This window comes from Arvicanthis niloticus, chromosome 12, assembly GCF_011762505.2.
Source record: "Arvicanthis niloticus isolate mArvNil1 chromosome 12, mArvNil1.pat.X, whole genome shotgun sequence".
NCBI classification, from domain to species: domain Eukaryota; kingdom Metazoa; phylum Chordata; class Mammalia; order Rodentia; family Muridae; genus Arvicanthis; species Arvicanthis niloticus.
In genome coordinates this window covers 13,604,208-13,624,764 of record NC_047669.1, presented here as the reverse complement: position 1 = coordinate 13,624,764, position 20,557 = coordinate 13,604,208, and the positions used below count along the sequence as shown (strand labels likewise).

The 20,557-nt window shown below is 42.2% G+C and overlaps 1 protein-coding gene across 2 annotated transcripts in view; it reads right to left on the bottom strand.

Moving 5' to 3' along the window:
* The window catches only part of Il1rap (interleukin 1 receptor accessory protein), a 135,439-nt gene extending 117,289 nt beyond the window's left edge, over nucleotides 1-18,150 (bottom strand). Inside the window, exon 1 of one of the 2 annotated variants that reach the window (XM_034515557.3) lies at nucleotides 17,979-18,150. The gene's annotated coding sequence lies outside the window, so the exon portion shown is untranslated. The remainder of the gene's footprint in view (nucleotides 1-17,978) is intronic. The other variant, XM_034515559.3, reaches the window with a different exon arrangement.
* Between the last annotated feature and the right edge of the window lie 2,407 nt (nucleotides 18,151-20,557).

Below are 20,557 nucleotides of genomic sequence, written 5' to 3'. Positions count from 1 at the left end.
TAGGAGATCACCTTGGCTTATAAAGGAGTCACTGGCTAGCTCCTTCTGCAAGTAAATAAGTATGCAGACAGCATGACATACAAACACAGTCACGCAGAAATTAAATAAATAAATAAATAAATAAATAGCTAGACAGTGTGGTGCACGCCTTTAATCCCAGCACTTGGGAGGCAGAGGCAGGCAGATTTCTGAGTTCGAGGCCAGCCTGGTCTACAGAGTGAGTTCCAGGACACCCAGAGCTACACAGAGAAATCCTGTCTCAAAAAACAAAACAAAGCAAACAATAAATAAATAAATGTTTAGATATATAACAGAGCAATCATTGTATAAAGTTAATAGGAGAATAAAGGTAGACACATAGGTAGTCACTGGGACACGTTTCCAAGAGTTTATGGCACCTCTGCTTTTCATTCTAACTTAGTTATCTGGGTTCCCTTGCTGAAGCAAAGGAGGAACAAACTAATGAAAATACATCTGCAAGTAAACATGTTTGTAAGGAAAACCAACCTATTTACCAAGAAAACGGCTTGGGGATGGCTCAATGGGCAAATGCAGAAGCATGAGGAGCTAAGGAAAGATCCCTTGCTGCACAGGTATGAAAACCTGAGTTTGCACAGCCAGCATTCATATGGAAAAGCTAGGCTTTCTGTAGCCTCTTGTGTCTGGAAGCCCAGAGCTAGAGGTAGGAGTTGGAGAGGGGAGGCTTGCTGGGGCATGCTGGATATCAGCCTCACTAAAGGGGTTGAGTTCCAGGTTCAACAAGAAGCCTTGTCTCAAGGAATATCCTCCTCTGGACTCTGTAGGTATACGTGCCTGTGCACACACCACTTACTTACACATATGTGTGCATACATATGCCACACATTCATAAACATAATAATTTTAACAGAAAAGAATAAAATTAAAAAAACAAAAGAGAGCCAACGATATAAGTGTTAGGGTTTTATTCCTTCCGATGGGTCTTGGGAATATTAAATCCAGTGTGAAAAATAATGGATGTTTGAAATTATGAATCAGAACTATCAACAAATGCATGGTTTCCCAGAATACATGCTGTAAGACTGCAGTATAGCAGAAAACACACTTTAGAAAAAAAAATGCCCTGTCTAGATAGATACAAGATCCACAATTTTAGGTGACCTGAGGAAGACATTGGCTCTACCAACCGCCACGAAAGACAGGAGGACAAAAGACTGAACTCATTAGATTCACCCCAAATCAGTGAGTGGCTGGAAACAACCAGAGTTATAGCACAAGGCACACGGATTTTATGCCACCATTTGATGCTATCCCAGGACTTCAAAATTAGCAGGTAGAGACTGAAGGTTAGCTTTCCTTAACACCCTCTGACCTGCAATGCACACAGCCTCGGTTTTCAGAAATTTTGATTTTTTTTTCTCCTCGCTGTGATCAGAAATATGAATGTGAGTAGCTCTGGGGAGGAGCTAAGCCCAAGTTTTAGTGCTTTGTTTTTCTGACGAAGGAAAAGCAAGACTGAAAGAGACATCTGTTGGCTTCTGTACTCCCGGTACGCAATGAAGGAAAATATACTCTCTATATGATGGGAAAACAAAGCTCTGCATGTGTGTAATAAGCAAATCCTGCTATCTGATTATTCTGGCCACCAACCTTTATTATTCAGCATCAAACAAAGTTTTAATGAGAGCCTCGCTCTTACTCTAAGTCATGGTCATTCTAATGAACTAAAAGCAGTGCATATGAATTCACACTGCTAACGAGACCAGAAACTTAGGATGCTAGCTCTGAGTAACACTGGACAGGCACCTCATGGATGTTTTTTAAATGCACAAACTGAACATAACGATCTTTTCAACTTCCCACAGGCTCTCAGTGCTGTCTCCAACTGGTTGTCAGCAGCTTGAGAGAAGGTAAATGGGGTTATCCTTGTGGCAAGCAATGCTGACTGGATGTCCTTACAGGTCCTCTGTTACTACAAAGGCTTTCTGAGAATTACTGAGAACAGTGCTCTCCTGTTCCCCAGCATGCATCCTGTAATTTGCTGTTATTTTGTTTCATTCCATGACCCTTCTTATCTACCAAGATAGCCCCTGGAAAATCAGTAAGGACCTGAGAAGTCAATAATGTCATTAGGAACATTGTTGGGACACAGAAGCTGAGACAGGTTAAGATGCCTTTCAGGATGCTGATAAATTTCGAGTAGAAATGTGTGGGTGTCTTTTGATTCTCAGTTTAAGCCTTTCTCAGATGATGAAACCATCCTTCCTCCAAAACGTCCCCTAAAAATAACATGCCATTTAGATGCCAAGAAAGATTTATTTCTAAACAAGCAAGGGTCTTGCATTAAAAAAAAAAAAAAAAAAAAAAAAAAAAAAAAAAAAAAAAAAAAAAAAAAAAAAAGACAGCTTCCGGCCTCTCACTAAGCAAGCTTCTGAAGAAGCTGAGGCTGCCTTTCTCTCCCATCACACAGTTAAGATTTATGGCACACATGGGAAATCTTGGCCAAACTTCCTACAGGCAGCTTTGAATGGATCCCTATGGAGTTCCCCCAGCTAGCAAGTTTGTAACATTTTTATTTCTTGGCAACAGTTGGAATGACCTAACTGAAGATATCTAAGCATGCTGGGCCTCCCTGATAAGGGATAGAAATTCATAGTTTTGAGATATCCCAGTGTGATAGACTTGAACAAAACATCCTGAGATGGCCTATCTCATCTGATGAAGTTGCAGTGGGCCGTGAAGCATCTGTAAGTATGACGGGCCACATCGCCCGCCTTATGTAACTCAGAAGCACTGACCTTCCAACTCTCCGAGAAATATTCCTTCCATCGAGAGTGAATAAGCTGCCTGAATTCTGGCATTCGGGGATTATCATTTTTGAACAGCAGAGCTTTTGGAACTGGTAATAAAGCAACTGAAAAGGCTGAAAGAAAACAGGGTGAAGAGGGTGCTACATCCCTGACACCCTGGCCTGCTAGCAGCTTGCCTTTGAAATGACAATAAGAAGAAACCTCTCTGAAAGACACTTTTTCATCTCTTGCCAGCTGCAAAGGGGGATATTTTTTCAGGGGGGGCGCTTGTCTGGTCTGATTGGAACTTGTTTCTGGGTGTGCTGCCGCTCCTTCAAGGGCTTTGCCCTAGGCAAGGCTGCATTCAAGAATACAAAGTTAAAAAGAGAAAGAAAGAAAAGTCCCGAGCCAGCAGCCAGTGGGCGGCTTTTCTACACGGATGTGCCCTTCCCACGTGCTCCGGTCACAGACAGGACTGGGCTGGTCAGGGGGCCTGACGGAACGGTGCCAGGCCCAGACACAAGTCCTCCATTCTGACAGGCTGTGCTGCCAAGTGGGAAGGAGCAGCATCCTTCCTCATCCTAAGTCCCCTTCTTAAATTGAGTAGTTGTTCCAAAGAGGGCAGCACAGCGGGGGAGGGAGGGGGAGGCATCTCTAGTTGGTATTAATTATAACAAGGGGAAACCTTTATTCCCAATATAAAGTTTCTAAGTGAATTCAAGACAGACTCTCCAGCCCGGAAAGACACTTAAATGTCATTTTGATTCAGACTCTTTTGTTTTTCCCCCCAATATTCAAATTTTCCTCTAAAGTCATTGCCAAGTCTGTTTAGGGTGTCTTTAAACATCTGTTGTGATAGAGAACCCATTACCGACCTCATTTTCACACGGCCTTCTCTATAATGAAGTGTTAATATATGGAGCTGGTTCCTGGTCCTCTGTCACTGAGTGACTGTGTAACTACCCTGAGATCTCTACAACAAGGTCAGGCAAGTGACCCTCTTCAACAGAAACATCTGGATCCAGCTGTCAACACAGAATCTCCACAAAGCTCACTTTCCAAACTTGAGGAACAAGGCTAGTTCCCCTACTCCCCTTCTCCAACCCTGAGGATGAGAAAAAAACATACTTAGGACATGAAAATGTCATTAAAATGTCAGCCATCCTTTAAGGTATCTCCCATGGGGTTGGAGTCTAAAGGAAAACTGATAAAGAGAAGAAAGCAGTATGAGGCCAGAAGTGCTAAGGGCCAGTGGGGCTGACTCAGCCCACTGTGAATTTCTAGGAAACTGTCAGAAACATCAGCTTATTCACTACGTCTCTGCTACAAAATGCTCAGGTGTACAGAAAAAGAAACTATGGAGGAGCATGGGGTAAGGCTTAGTGCCCTGCAGCAAGGACGAGGGCTTCAAGACTGGCTTTAGGTGCCTCACAGAGCCAGCATCTCTTTCATAACCAATGGAAGCTATGAAGCCATGATAAGTCTCAGTCTAAGCAAGATAAACAGCCAGGAAAGTGTCTCAACATGGTGTGTGTGTGTGTGTGTGTGTGTGTGTGTGTGTGTATTCACACGTGAGTGTATATAGCTCATTTAGCGCCTGGCACAGGGTCAGCACTCAGTCATTAGCTAGTGTTATTATTTTTTCTTATTATTAGAAGGCTAACCTTTGCCGGGCAGTGGCGGCGCACGCCTTTAATCCTAGCAACTGGGAGGCAGAGGCAGGTAGATTTCTGAGTTCAAGGCCAGCTTGGTCTACAGGGTGAGTTCCAGAACAGCCAGGGCTACACAGAGAAACCCCATCTCAAAAAACCAAAAAAAAAAAAAAAAAAAAAAAGGCTAACAAGGCTAACCTTTGATTATCCTACATATTTCCTCAAACACTGTAATAGATATAAGGATTTGGAAACCCATGTATAATGGTGGGACTGTGAGTATTGAGAGAGAGCACACTGCACTAAGAGTACCTATACTAGACCTTGGAAGGCTAGTTATAAATGGTTTGACTGATTCTAAACAAGGCATATTCCTCAATAGCTTATTTGCAAAGCCGGACATTTAGTCGACCCCAGCAAGGTAGTATTCTAGATATAAGATATACTCCACACAATGGCACTTGTGCAAGCTTGCTTTCCCTATATTTCCTCCAGGTCCCTGAAGTTCCACACTTCTGCCGTTAGCTGTAGAAGGAGAGGACCATATAGGCACCTCCAATCTTTTTTCGCTAGAGTTCTCTGCACTGAGTGGTGATCCCAGGTCATCTAATCTCTTGCTTCTTGGCTGATGCATTCTCAGGTGATGTGGCACTGGATGTTAAGTATCTGCTTTAAATGGGTCAAGTGAGTAAGTTCAGCAGCATACTGACACGTAGGAAGCCAGCAAATACAAATTGTAAATATTTAAGAGTATGCCCTAGAAGTGCTGACTAGGAAGACTTAGGAAATGCCTCAGTGGAGAGTGTGCACACCAGGGCATCAGAGCACTTACACGGTTAGGTTATATTTTTATAAAAGGCACCTTCCCCTTTACCTTTACCTTTGATGGAAGCTTTCAAAAACTCTACAGGGAAGGAGAAGGAGCAGTACCACTCAGGTTACTGGAAACCTGCTATTTTCGTGGAAAAGGGACCTTGAAAGTGGCCATGTCTAAATACTGTATACACAGGATTAGAATAGGGACACAGCATAACCAAAGATGTGTCTCAACAATGCTGTTGGGCAGTGGTGCTGAGAGACGGAAGGTTAGCAATGAAAGATACTCATGGAACATGCAGAACTCCAACAAACGCGATGCAATTATCAAGGGCTGAGTGGCCACTTGATAGTCATTTCAACCTCTGAGCTACAGTATTCTCCTGTCCAAATGAGAACAAACTGACCTGACAGAGCTTTGATCAAGTCAAGTGGCATAATAGACACACAAGCATCTTGTAAATTGCTAGGCTCTTGGCTGTGCATCAGAAAACGCTCCTTTTGCCACTTAGGAAAGCCAAAAATGCATTGGTTTACTGATGCAAAGAAGCAACCTTCCTAATGGGATCTGTCTTCTCAAGATGATAATAACATGGTGCCATTTAAGCCAGAGCTCCACTATGTGTAGACTTCTGCTCTTCACGTGTGAGAGGGAAAAAAAAAAATCCTCATGGACTTGTGAAGAGGGTACATAGCTATGTATTTATGTCATTACAGCTGATGATACAGGTTGAAGTCAGAGTGGCTCACAATGGGCAGTGTCCCACAGCAGCCTGGAGCAGTGTCCAAGATGCCTTTGGAGCACCACAGCTGAGCACATCCCTGGTCACTGCTGGCTCACTTTCTAAATATAAACCCCATCAACTATTTCTTGGATATTTGCAAGATCTGACCGTTCAAGTCTGAAGCCAGGCAGGTATGGCCCTGCAAGGCTGTGTTCACCAGCCCCTTCTGTGGGTAACCAGTTACTGGGATAATAGAGAATAAAGGGCTACACCTGCTCATCATAGCTTCTACACCACCTTCCTCTTCAGCACCAGCTTTTATTTACTAGTGCTGCCTTGGCACAGCCTCTTGTAGCAAGTCTTTCATCAAGTCCTTAGTTAGAGACTTTTATCATGCCTCTGTGGTCCCCTTTTGTGGCCATTTATTATACTTTCCAGATAATTGGATCCCCAATGTGTGTGTGCACATGCGTGCGTGCGTGTGTGTGTGTGTGTGTGTGTGTGTGGTGTGTGTGTGTGTGTGTGTGTATGTGTGTGTGTATGTGTAGATTGTTCCTCAAAGAAAATCATCAAACTGAGACACCTGGGTTTTCCTTACTATATGGGAGAGCACAGAAACTTATCCTCTGAATATTTCATAACAGCAGCAACAAAGAGATTGCAAATATATAGTTCAAATTGTTAAATCTGGAGTGCTCAAAATTTAACTCCCAGTATAGCAGTGTCGAGAGGTGTGCCATTTAAGTGGTGATGAACCAGGAAGAGCTCTCCTTGAACTCCTGAACACGTTAATGCCATACTGCTGGAACGGCATTCGTTATCAGGGAAGTAGATTGGTATAAAGATGAGTTCAGCTCCCTTTTCTCTTTTGTGCAGAAACACTGTCTGGAGGTTCTGTCTTCTGTGTGGAGGTCATGTAGCATGATGGTTTTCCAGACCTGGTCACTCTATCATGGCCACTAGAAGCAGCAGAAATAAATCTCTTGGTGTCCACCCACTCCTCACTTTTAGGCATTCTTTTAGAGCAACTCAAATCGAGCTTCCTGTAAATAAGCACCACCTCAGCTTCTAACAAAGCCTTAAACAAATGCCGCTCCCTGACAGCACTGGGCTCACTACCTTAGCTGCATACACACCTCCAAGCAAAGAAAAGCTTCTTGACTTAGCTTTGTCTCATTTCCTCGTCACTTTATTACAGGGTGGGTCATCCCTGGTGCTGCTAGTCTGCACAGTTTGTCTTTAAGAAAAATAAAGCAAATTAAATGTAAGAGATATCTGACTTTATTTGTTATCAAAGCCCATAATGCATACGTGGAGGTAACAATAGCAATGGTTTGTTGCTGTTGTTTTGGCTTGGTTGTTATTAGTTAGTCAGTTAGTTAGTTAGTTGGTTAGTTAGTTTCTAACTTAGGTTTACAAATAAAATTGAGTCTTTGCAACAGTGGTGAAATAGGGTCATCAATACAAAACCTTGGGCACAGCTCCTGGCACATAGACCTTGGACCAACCTTAGGTTCTACATTTACAACTCCATAAACTGACCTCCATAAGTGTTATCTGGAGAAGTCTTAGACATGAGCTGCTTTTTTTTCCCTTAAGACTCAAGATGCCCTGCAGTCATCGCTAGAGTACAAAATAACTTTCCAGCTAGGCAGAACGAGTCTGGAAAAGGATAGGAGAGATTGGATGCAAAGCCTACAGATCTCAAAGCATCTTTTGCTCCCATGGACTCCCAGAACCTGGCTATTCTTCCAATAACATGGACTTTCAGAATCCACAAGGCTTGTTTGCTCTGAATAAGATGCCAGAGTGGGCTGTGCAACAAAATTAACAGCACTGATTAGAAAGGGATCTTTGGCTCTAATTTTTGGAGAGGAGCAATGAAAAGAAGCACAACTGAAAAATTCCCTGTATACACAAGCACAGGCATGTTATTTTAGCCCCGAAACATAATAAAAACAGCAAAAATGGTCTGAGTACTAATTACATTCCAAGAACTATATGAAGTTCTTTATAATGTATATTTTATTTAATCTCCAAAATGGCCAAGAACACAGATGAGGAAGCACACATAGAGAGATGAAATAATTTTACCAATCCCATGGTGTTGATATGATTCCCTTGCCCAGATCATCTCAGCCCAAAGCCCAGGATTTTAATCACTAAATGCTAATGAAGAGATGCAATCTCAAAGAGCAGACCACATATTGATTCCTAGATTAAACATTTATCGAACTATTTCTCTTACATTAAGCAACAGGAAGTGGGTGGGACAAATGAAAACGAATAAATATTAAGGACATCTCTTACACAGTAAGGAATAGGGTCATTGTACGGGCTTGACCAGTGACCAATTCTACAAGGTTGGACCTTCATTTCCTCTTCCGAAGAATGTTGACTATAACTATACCTGCCTCATAGGGTGACTCTAAGCTTTTACAAAATGAATTTTTATACATCACATTAAACAGTACCTGGCACGTATTGCCAAGCTATTTGAAACTCATATTAAGATGCATTAATGAGCCTGTATATGTACAGGCCCATAAAGCCCCACAAAGAAATTGCCTGCAAGCCACTTCTAGACAGGGTAGGAAGCGTTTAAACTCATGGAGTCAGTGTAAAGAGACTCATCTTATATGGAATTACATATTCGCACTCTTCAGCACAGCAGGGTTCAAAAACTGGTAGTTGAAGATTTACAAGGAAATGATCCTAGCCTCAATGTTTTGGGGAACTGATTACATAAAACTCCTACACAGGACTGTAAAATTCCCAGCTGAATCGAATTGAGCAACATGCATACATTTCCTTCATTACTTAATGCATTTGGAAAGGAGATAGGTTCATTGGAGGAAAACCAAAGGAAACCAGTTTTGCCTATTTTACCTAACTTTTGTTCTTTTAAGATGTTCCAATGAGAAATAGAGTCTTTCTCTTGAACTAAATTGTCTTTCTCATCTGTGCACAGCAGCTCGTACCAGGTCAGGCTGGTTTATCAGCTTATCAGGTGAATAACTTGCTTGGCTTCTTTCCCTGTTAACCTCCCTGCCCTACCCTGTGTTGGTATTCCGTAGTCCTTCAGGGGATATCCAGGCTCCTTACTATTACAACAGGGTGACTCTATTCTTACTTCTGCCTACCACAAAACTTTGTTTCCAGATGTCTCCCTAACCCAGCCCTCACCTCAGCAATGACCTCAGGTCTATCCTGGTTCCTTCACAGCTTTCTCTCACTGCCTCATTTAAAATTCTCATTGATCTTGTTTTTCTTTCTTCTCTTGTAATCTACTGGCCTCTATCAAATCAACTTAGGTAGGGAGAGGAAGAGAGAGAGAGAGAGAGAGAGAGAGAGAGAGAGAGAGAGAGAGAGAGAAAGAAAGAGAAAGAGAGAGAGAGAGAAAGGTATCTTTTTAATCTTCCTCCCAAACGAATATTATTGCATCCAAACAAGAGAGTATTCAATGCCCTTGTTTGCAGTGGCAGATTGAGAAAACTCAGAAAGACATGGCTGATCAGATTTGTATTTATATATACACACAGACACATACATATGTCATATGTCATCATTAAGTTTTCTAAATCCTCAACACATCCTATATTCATGTATACATACATACACAAACACACATAATATACATATGATATATATAAACATATATACATGTTTATGTTTGTATATACATATATATGTTCATATCAAATTATTTCAGTATTACATATACACATATACCACTTATTTTTTTAGCCAGTTCTAGATATTTCTTTCCACCTCTCAGGGACAAATAATCACATTGGCATCTACCCATATACTCGTTGGTTCATTACTGACTCACGACTGGGAAACGTCTCTAGACATATTTCTAGCCTCCTACAATGTGACAGTAAACACATGCTCGTGACCATGTATATTTTGCTTTCAAGTGGGGCTGGAACAAAAATAAACAGTAGGCTAAATAAATATAATGATTAAATAATGTGTGGAAATTTGATAGACACACTTAGGGGAAAAACGGAATATGCTTACTCTAAATTTATAGGTAAGAGAGCTAAGTCTAAACAGGCTAAGCATACAGTATCTAAGGCTTGAATCTTATCCTGAATCCAACGCCTCCAACTTTTCAACAACTGTTTCAAGTCATGTCTTCATCAGTCACACTCTGCAATTAGAAAACTAAAGTCAAACTTTCCAGAGAAGCGTTGCTTTGTGTGCGCTGTCACTCTTGAATCTAGTCCATTTCCAAAAATTGAATGAACTTTATTTTAAGAAGAACTAAGATTCTCTCATGAACAATTTTGAAAAGCTCAAAAAAGGTACATTCATAATTTCAGAATCAAAACAGAAGGCAAAGATTGCAGAATTATACATATATTATATTTATTATGCATAATATGTTATATTCATATTTTATTATATTATAATTACATAATATAACATAACAAAATATTTATTATATTATATAAGTATGTAATATAGAATTATGTAGGATTACATGTATTGCAAAATATTATGATGATACAGTTTGCTTTATATTTTTAAGGCTCTATTTTTGCTTCCAAAACAGCAAATGTATATATGGCTAACTCAGCTGACTTCTTTCTCTTCCCATCTGCAAACCTAGATTTCAGAGCATGGAGGAGTCTGCAGTCAGAAAACTAATGTGGATCCATATTTTCCCAGACACAGAGGTACCTTCACGGATCTGTAGCGCCCTGACTCTCACTGAGGCAGATAGCCTGCCAAGTGTTTGCAACCGTGACACCTCACAGGCTATGAGGTGCAGGCACCTTTGTAGAAAGAATGAAGCTCTGCTCTCAGCCTTGAACACTCTTGCCCACGCCTTACTCTACAGCCACAGATTCAAGGCAGCTACCTAAGAGAGTGGTCTGTAACATTTGATCTCATAACCTCAGAGCTTTCAATTTTACAAAGTTTTATATCTAAGTGCATATATGAATATCATAACAAACATTACTAAACATTGAAATGAAATATATAAACAAAAGCTGTTGGTATTTGAACACAAGGCATCTTTAATTGTCTTATCTCGTATCCACATAGACATGCCTGGGAAGTATTATCACTGCTGTTGATCATGGCAGAGGCCAACGCGGCCATGCACCAAGCTTTTAACAAATTACGGCATATGACTGACACATACCAAACACAGGACGATGTGGGTGGGTTTTATTATCCTATTGTAGAGATGATAGCGTTAATAAGACAGAAGCAGAGCAAATAACCTCTCCAAAGTCAATTCCGGAAAGGTCATCTGATGTCTAAGCCACCTGTGTCACAGAGCCACAATTTAAGTCACAATAGCTTCCAACAATAACTGGCTTAAAGGATTTTGCTGTCAATGAAAAGAACAGCTTAGGATACCTGAATTTATAAAATGCTTCTCTTTTCTGTTCACCTTGAAATTGATTGGGAGACTAAGAAATGAGCAAAATCATAAGGACACCTAACAGGTGCCACTCGCACCTGCTGGATAGAAGCTAACCAAGAGGATTACCTGTCCTTAGGTCCAACTGAAGCTAATTACATTAAAGGATAGCAGGAGCTGGATTCTTCGCCAGCCTTAGAAATTTTAAGATCTAAGCTCACTACGGTGGCCCACTTCCATGGAAACTTCTTTGACTCAGGGTTATGTGTTTGTGACACTTGACAGTATCCTTGGGGTCAGGACAAACAAGACTATACTTCCTTCACTGTTTGTTGAAAAACGTTCTTTATTAGAAAGAAATGCAATATGCTTCCCACACCTGAGGTAGTGATGTCCACACTTCTTAGAGTCTGTGGATTCTTTATCACTGGTCTGATTTTATAACAACATTTTAAAATAATTTGTCCTATAGAAGCAACCTTTAAAATAAGCAATTCTATGATGGAGCGGGAGGAAGCTAATTACGGGCCTGTGGTATCTACCATTGATCTATCGGTCATTCAGGTTATCTCTTGTGTGGACAAGACATTTTCCTATGCACAGGGTAGGGTGAGGATTGATCAGGGACAGAGGCAGAGTTATAAGAAATAAGCCCACAGCTTTCAATATGAAAATACATTGTCAAGGTGTTATGAGCACTTAAGTGGCATTTCATGAACTGGTTTGAAATGGAAAAGGATTTGGAAGGAAAGAGAACAGTTAAAGTAGCAAGACTACAGCTGAGTGCACAATAGGGAGAACTTATAAAAGCAGCTATACAGGCCTACAGACTCTACAATGCAGCATCCAATAAATATAGCAAAGTAGACCAAAGGCCTTGACAGTAGTATGCTCTGATCTTTTCAGGCTACATAAGCTTGGGCAAATCTGCAAGCCTCTCTACATTTTTTCTTCCTTCACTTGAAAAAGTGATACATATTTAGATAAATGAACAGATAAATAGATGTGATAAATATGTAGAAATAATAGATGACAGATAGATTAGATAGATAGATAGATAGATAGATAGATAGATAGATAGATGATAGATAGATGATAGATAGATGATAGATAGATAGATAGATAGATAGATAGATAGATAGATAGATAGATGGATGATAGGTGATTGATAGGCATATTAACATAAAAAGATATATAGTTTTAAATATAATAATTACTTTGTGCCTAAATGAAAAGGCAAGATTTTATGTACATGCTTATTTCTCTTGCTTTTAATTTTTGGAAGGAAAATAAGTTTAAGCATCAAACAACATCTTTAGTTCATTTTCCCCCATTACTTGATATTTGTACACAATTAAGAAGAAGAAGAAAAAGAAGAGAAGAAAAAGAAGAAGAGGAAGAGGAAGAGGAAGAGGAAGAGGAAGAGGAAGAGGAAGAGGAAGAGGAAGAAGAAGAAGAAGAAGAAGAAGAAGAAGAAGAAGAAGAAGAAGAAGAAGAAGAAGAAGAAGAAGAAGAAAGTAAACAAAACACCATGTGATGATGGAATTTGGGAGTTGAGTTGATTCTAAAGAAGGTGACAGGTGTGACATGGCAGAATAACTGTGGAGATTGTTTATTCATTTCTCTCACATTCAGGCCCCAAATGGGCAAAGTAACATCAGGACTACAGTGTTGGTGTGTGGATGGGATGGGACACAGGTCTAAGTGCTATGATTCAGCTCTAGCCCACAGTCAGGAAAATTTAAGTTTTTCCTAGCTCTAAGATGAGATGAAGTGATGGGTCTCAGAAGCATTACTAGATTTCTGCTACATGACATGGGCCAAGAACCTCAGTGTCCTCCAAACAGAACACAGAGAATCATTGCAGGGATTCGAACTTGGGGAGAAGGTTCTGCACAAACCTCAGCAGAGTGAATAAGACATGGCTGTTAAATATTGAAGAATCCAGTTTATCAGATTAATAAATTGAAGAAACTGTGAACAGAAAAATTAATGTTTATAGAATATTTCCCATAAAAATATGCTTGGGTTGGGGAGATAGCAAGAAGATGATAAGAAATTTAAGATCATTTTTGGCTACACAGTGAATTTGAGGCCAGCCGGGAGTATATGAGTCTCTATCGCAAAAAAAAAAGCAAGCAAGCAAACAAACAAATAAATAAAAGAAAGGAAGTAGAAGGAGAGAGAAAGAAAGAGAGAGAGGAAGACAAAGAGAGAGAGGAGAGAGAGAGAGAGAGAGAGAGAGAGAGAGAGAGAGAGAGAGAGAGAGAGAAGCCCTAGGAATCATTTGCTTTTGCTAACTTCCAGAGTCTGGAACTCATGGTTGATAAACTCTGGTACCCACTCCATCATAACAGATTACATATTCTACATTACAAATAAATGAGCAAATGAGTAGCCAAGCTGCATATATCCTTTAAAATATCAAATGCCAAGTGATCTATAACCTTCTTGTTCGCCGTTGCCTCTTTTTCCTTTCCCCCTACAGAACAACTTCCAAAATGGGCACAGAGCACAGTAGGTGGCTCTCTTTAATATGTCACAGGCAAGGCACCAATGACTCACTAGATCATACATCTGTGCCACCAGTGAAGGCCTGAAGAAGTTGAGCAACAAATGAATCCATGTGACCTTTGCGTTTTCCCTCAGCCTCATGCTCTGAATTCCTCTAGCCACGCTCTGCCTTCCTACTTTGGAGCAAGAGCAGACATGGGATCCCAAATGGCTAAACAGTTCTCCTAGAAGTGCATTAATAAGCCTGTCTGTGAGCGACAAAGGAGAGAAGCCTGACTCAGGAAGAATCTCCATGGACAAATAGCTTCATTGACTTTGTTCATCTTCCTCTACATGCCTGAAGCTATCAGCTCCTACAAGGACTGAAACTCTAGACCAGCATTTTGTGGTAATAGCACGGATTGGTTCCCTCGAAATGCTCCTTTTGCATACTTAGTTATACATACATAGTTAGCCTTTTGCCCTTGCAACCATCATACCTAACATGGAATCCACAATAAAGGGGTTAATTTGGGTTGAAAAGGTGTATTCCATGGTTGCTGGGGCCTGAGGTCTAAGACAAAACATCACAGGAGTAGGAGGTTGAGGTGCAAGGTTGCTGCTTACATCATGGCTAACAAGGACACACACACACACACACACACACACACACACACACACACACACGGAAAAGCAACTGTCCTGCTGATATTTTCTTTAATCCTTTTATTCTGTCTAAGCCTCCATCCCATGGGATGTTGTCTGTATTCAGGGTGGGTCCCCTCTTTCACGATTACTCTTCTCTGGAAATGCCTTCCCCTGCCACACATGGAAGTGTGTCTCACAAATCTAAGTGATTCTATATTCAGTCAGGTTCACAAAAAAGATTAAGCCTTATGTGTTCTCTCCATCCCACTCTGTCCTTCGAAGGGGTGAGAGAACCGGAGACCACTAGACTACAGGTGGCACTTCAGCTTTAATGGCCATGCCGGCAACCAACCAATCACAGGAAGGCAGAAGGAAAAAGCCACCCAGAACAGGGAGATCAACCTGACATAAGCATGATCTCTGTGTCTTGAGTGTATTTTTCCTCCTGGTGTCTGAAGGTGCATCCCATGAAATACATGAGAAGGGAATGCAGCCTTTGATGGCATCAGTGTGAATGCTACAGGGAGTCAACTCCACAAACTCTGCAGAGCCATGTTGAAGAATTGTCCTCTCACTGAAGAAGGAAGCACGTTGTGACCTGAAATCACCAGCCAAATAAGGTCAACCTAAGAATGAAGACAAGTTGTTGTTCAAGTTCTATGGGAAAGGTGTCGGGTGCGATGGGGAAGGGTCTGAAGAAAACTGAAGGAGAATTCAAGGGCGTGAACTATGTTCCTAGGGCAGAAATTCACCAACCATGTGACCCCTTTCGAGAATCGAGATAACCTCAGAGAAGGTGATATTTAATGAGCAGCTCTCTCCTGCATGCACTTGATAGTATGCACCAAGCTTCATCTTCACAAGAGAGCCTAGCATAAGCATTTTCAAAACATTTAAGAACTGGATAAAACAGAAGCTCTGACGGTTGAAACAATTTTCCCAGTGTCACCCTTGGGTGGTCAGATCCAGAACTTAAAATCAAATAGCTTTGATCACTCCATAGGACCTGCCACTATTACTATGGCTTCCCTGAGTATCTCCAAGGGCTATGGCAAGCAACAAGAAAAATATTATATGTGGAACACACTTGGAGATTTTAAAGTTCTACACACACACACACACACACACACACACACACACACACTTTGGGTATAACCACATGTATCAGGAAGGATAAAACTCACTATGCTTTCTTCAAATACCCAGAAGCAAAGGGATTTTGCTTTCAATGCCCACCCCATCCTCTTGTTTGACCTTATTTCAAACAGTTCCCTTTTCCCTCACAAGTCCCTGGTTTCTAAGGCACACATTCAGATATATCCTGGCCAAGTCATCACAATGCAAGCACAAGGGACAAGGTGACAAACAGAGGTGTTTCTGTCCTGTGGCAATGCCTGGTATGGGAGGTACCAAATGGGCATCACCAAAGCTTCATCTCCTCTCAAGATGTATCCCGCCCCTTCCCTGGAGTTCATCAATATTGCACACAAGTGCTGTGGACTGTGAAGGAGGCAGCCCCTTATAAATGCTAACTATTCATTTCAGGGACTTGCAGCATGGCCAGTAGATGGTAGTAAATAATCATATGAATCAAAATAAAATCAATTGTCATGCAAGTGGGGTGGAGGTATCTGTGGAAGCTGCTTAATTTCAAAAAGACAAGTAACACAGGAGGACTCATGTGAGCATTTGTATGTGCTTGGGTTTGAATAAAGCAAATTAGTATCCAGAAGAGACTGAACTTAACAGTGTTTCTGAACAATATACAAAAATCCTCTTGCTTTCTGATAGTAGCTAAAGAATACCAAGTAGAGATGGACCTAAGCACAGGAATAGAATGCTTGGCCCAATCTATGGCATTACTGCAACTCCAAGCTCTCTCTTCTTGTCTTTTTTATCCCCTAGCAAACACAAAACCCTCTTTGCCAATGTAGGATGCCTCCTATCAAGGCAGTTCACAGGCTAGAGGCTTGACCTGAAAACGAGGAGGAAATTCACATTTCTCAAACGCCAAATTTACAAGCAAGTCTACCTGTGGACCATGTTCAGAAAACACCGCAGAGAACTGCTCAGACCTGGCAGGTAATGATGCCTGCCCCCAAACCTGAACACCAGAGGAGTTCCCTCCATAACGTGGAGAGATAGGATTCCTAAGAATTTTTTTTTACCTCCCCACACATGTGCATACACACACACACACACACACACACACACACACACACACACTGTCGTTTGACCTCCCCACAAAACATGAATGCACACACAAATAATTGAATGCAAAAAAAAATTTAAATGCTCAAACTCTAAAGGGTAAATATCACTCTATTTTTAGATTAAAAAAAAAAAGAAAAAAAAAAAAAGAAAGAAAGTCACACCAAGGTAGTAGGAAATCATCCTTCTCAAACCAAATGAATCCAAGATCAGTATGGAACAATATTTGCCAAAGTCGCCAGGCCAGGGACCACTCTGAATATGTCACTTGGACTGCTCTATTCCATCCTCCCAACTACCCCGAGGACTCAGAGCAAGCATTTTAGTGTCCATTTTGCTACTTGAAATAGGTGAGCTAAACTGCCCAAATTTACACATCCACGTCCAACACAAGGCAAAGGCACAGGCAGAAAGCTAACCTTTTCAGCTTATTGCTAACCATAGATTATTGCATGGCAAAGCATCTAATGTTCTCCGGGGACGCTTTGGTTCACAATTTCACAATCAGTGGGTTTGTGGAGGGAAGGAGGCAACTGTCTCCCAAAGGAAGCAGCAGAAGTTTGCTTTCCCGTTTTTGATTGTCTCTTTAACTGGGCTTCCTTATTCCCAACCAGGACTTGGTGGTAGAAAGAAGCTTCAGGCACCTTAAGTCAGCTGATCCTAAAGGATAGGCATCCCTGTCCTGTCCCTACCCCACCTCCCCCTGGGGCAAACAATTCCTGCTATCTCCAAAGCTGGGAGAGTCGTGACCAGCACCTGAGAGCTCTTCCCTCTTCCTGAACTCACCGCCTGGTAGAGAACCTAGGCAGGAGCGTCCCTCAGAAGGAAAAAAAAGAAAAAAGAAAAAAGAAAAGCAGGTCAGGAAAGGAGCTAGCAAGGCTGCTTGCTGGCAGCCTCTCCCCAGGGCTGTCATAGCTGGGTATGCGAGCGACGACGTGATGGAGTGGGTGTGCTGGGACACAGCCTCCTGCTCGCCTCAAGCTTACAGCGGCACTCCTGAGAACCCTAGGCACAGGGAGACTGGAAAAGATCCCTCAAAAGGCTGAGAACCCGCACAGCCCTGGGCAAAATAGGCCTCCGGTTTGCTAAGTTCGAACCCTGACCGCCCTACAAGCTAGTAGTGTGATTTGTTTAGCCTGGCCGCCCTCTCGCTCCCTGTCTCAGTTTTGCTGTTTGTAAAACAGAAGGGTTGTCGAAGCCGATCTTCAAGAATTCCTACTACCCGGAGTTACTGCGGCTGGCCATTGCAACCAAGCCCTCCCTGCAGAGCAAGACTTACCTTACCGGGCCAGCCGAGCAGGCTCGGCGACAGCGACCAGATGGGTGCAGGGTGGCCGGCCACTGCCTCTTTCACCGCCCTGGTCCAAGCCGAACCCAAGAGATCCAAAGGCTGGCAGCCTTCTCCGACTAGCCTCTTACTTTCCGCCGCACTTTCTTTTTCCCCCTCCGGAGCTCCTCCCCCGCCACCGCGCGATTGGCCCCGGGATCCGGCCACAGGCTCCACCCGCCGCTGTGACTCGCGCTCCGCCCGCGATCGGGGCTTCCCAAGGCTGGGGTTGGGGCGGCACGCGGGGCAGTCCCGCCCGCTGCGAGGAGGAGCCGCGTGGGGCCCGCCCGCCGGCGGATGCCAGGCTGCGCTGGGTGCCCCCGCGTGGGCCACCGGGGCTGGGACGCAACGAGCTAGGAAGGCTAGCCCTGCAGCCGACCGGTCTCAGAACCAAATACTCAGAGCAGGTACGGCGCCTCTGCACACCTTTCGTGGAGCACACCCTTGTGCTCCACGAAAGATCGCGGTCCTGCAGCCCAAGTGAATCCTAGCCTACGGTTCCTTTAGTCTGTGTATTCACCTGTCACACACTAATGGCCATGAGTCGATTAAGGCTGCGTCGCAGAAAGCCCACCGTGTGCCGAGTTTTTAGAGCAACAGGAACCAGAGGCAGCACAGCCTTGTCCTGACTGAAGACAAGGCTGTCAATTCTTGCTCTGCTAGAAGTGGCAGTCACTGGAAAGAGAGCACCCATCCTGACAGCAGGACGGTATCAGTATCGTCCACTGTTCATGATCAACGACTAGTATAATGAGAGGCAAAAAGCTAGCATTCAGGACGAGTAAGCTGACAAAGAGGAATACATAGGTGATTGAGTGGAATAATCGATTACAGAAGGAAATAATTTCCTATTCCTTCATTCTCCTATCTCCCGGTCCTTAGAGAAGCTTCAGCTGCCATCTCCGCTGTACACTGCAGTTATGTAATCATACGAGTAGTTTTATAATGGACTTCCTTAAGTCAATTTCAAAAAGCCTCCCCGAGAGCAAGGCCCTTCAAACATGTTCCCATTTCAGAGTATCCCCAACTAAGGCAATCTGCCAAACGTACTTGTCTCGTCCCACAGGCCTTGCTCCTTGCCACCTCCTTGAATTCTGCTCCACCCTCAAGCTACTTAACTGAGTCTTATTAATTTGATTATTCAAGAAATTGAGTCCCAGACGAAGCAATTAAGCAATGAGGAAAGGGGTGTAAAAGGAAAGGGCGGTTGTGCATGGGAAGAATGTAAGAGCCAAGAGATGTCAGCCTTACTAAAGATGCTGGCTGTTCACACCTCTGGCACTCCCTGACATGGTGGAGTGTTGGTTACATTTGTTGTACCCAAAATACCAGGAAGAATACCTTAAGTGATGGAAAGATCTACTTTGACTCTAGAGTCTATGAGATTTTAATCCCCAGTCTTCCTCCCAGTACCTTTGTGCTGCATTGTAAGAAGAGGGAAAGCTGTTCACTTTCTGGACCACCGGAAGCACAGGGAAGGAAGACTGCAAGGAACCAGATAGAATTGTAACATCTGCGCGGCACCGACCTGCTTTTTCCAGCTAGAGCTCACACGTAAATTTCCAGACTCTTCCCAAACACACCAGTTGTTCAACACCCAAACCTATGGGGGACATTTCATATTCACACTGCAATAACTTCCTAAAAGAAGAAACAGAGACGTTCTTGTGTCTCTTTGACCTCAAGAAAATTTAACCATTCCATTATTGTTTTATGTCTGGGTACATGATACATAGTCTGTGCCCATAAGATTGTCACTGATCCAAAGAGGGAATAATGCAGAACATTTTAAAGTTACTGATGATAAGCACAAATAAAACTATTTGATTTCTTTCTCATTCATTAAACATATTTCAGGCACCAACCTTTTCTTTTAATGTAGTGTACTTATTAAACACTACACCAATGGTTTTATAGGTTACCTATAAAATAGAAGGCAAGGCATAAATCAATCATAATGGCTTCAGATATATTAAATCACTTAACTCTCACAGCAGCAGATAGGGTGCTATGCAAAAGATGTAAAGGAATTTTAAATTTTAATTTTCTCAATGCTATAAATCTCAAAAAGGAAGATGCAAAAATAATGACCCAAGCAGCCAGCATCGACTTTTCAAAGCACCTGCCAGGCCAAAAACGCCTTAGGCTACCTAGAAGCCAGGAAGATTATGACAGTTGCCAATGGACCCAGACATTATCCTGGACATTTAACAGCTGCGTGTAGCATGGAGATAGAAGGCATATTGACAAACGTAGCATATTATGATTTCAGCCTACATAAATAGTCGAAATAGAACAGTAAGCCAAAGTTATACATTCATATAATAAGACATTTATTATCATGATTACTACATCATGGGCTTATATCTGCAAAAAGGCTTGGATTATAATAACTAACAGGATAAAGCAAAAGTTAGATAGACATATGGATAACAAAAGGAATGTGAAAACCATTGCAGTGTAGAATCTGTGTGGTCATTGTGTGCTGATTGTTGATCTAACATAATATATGGGAAGTGACTCTTTAAAAA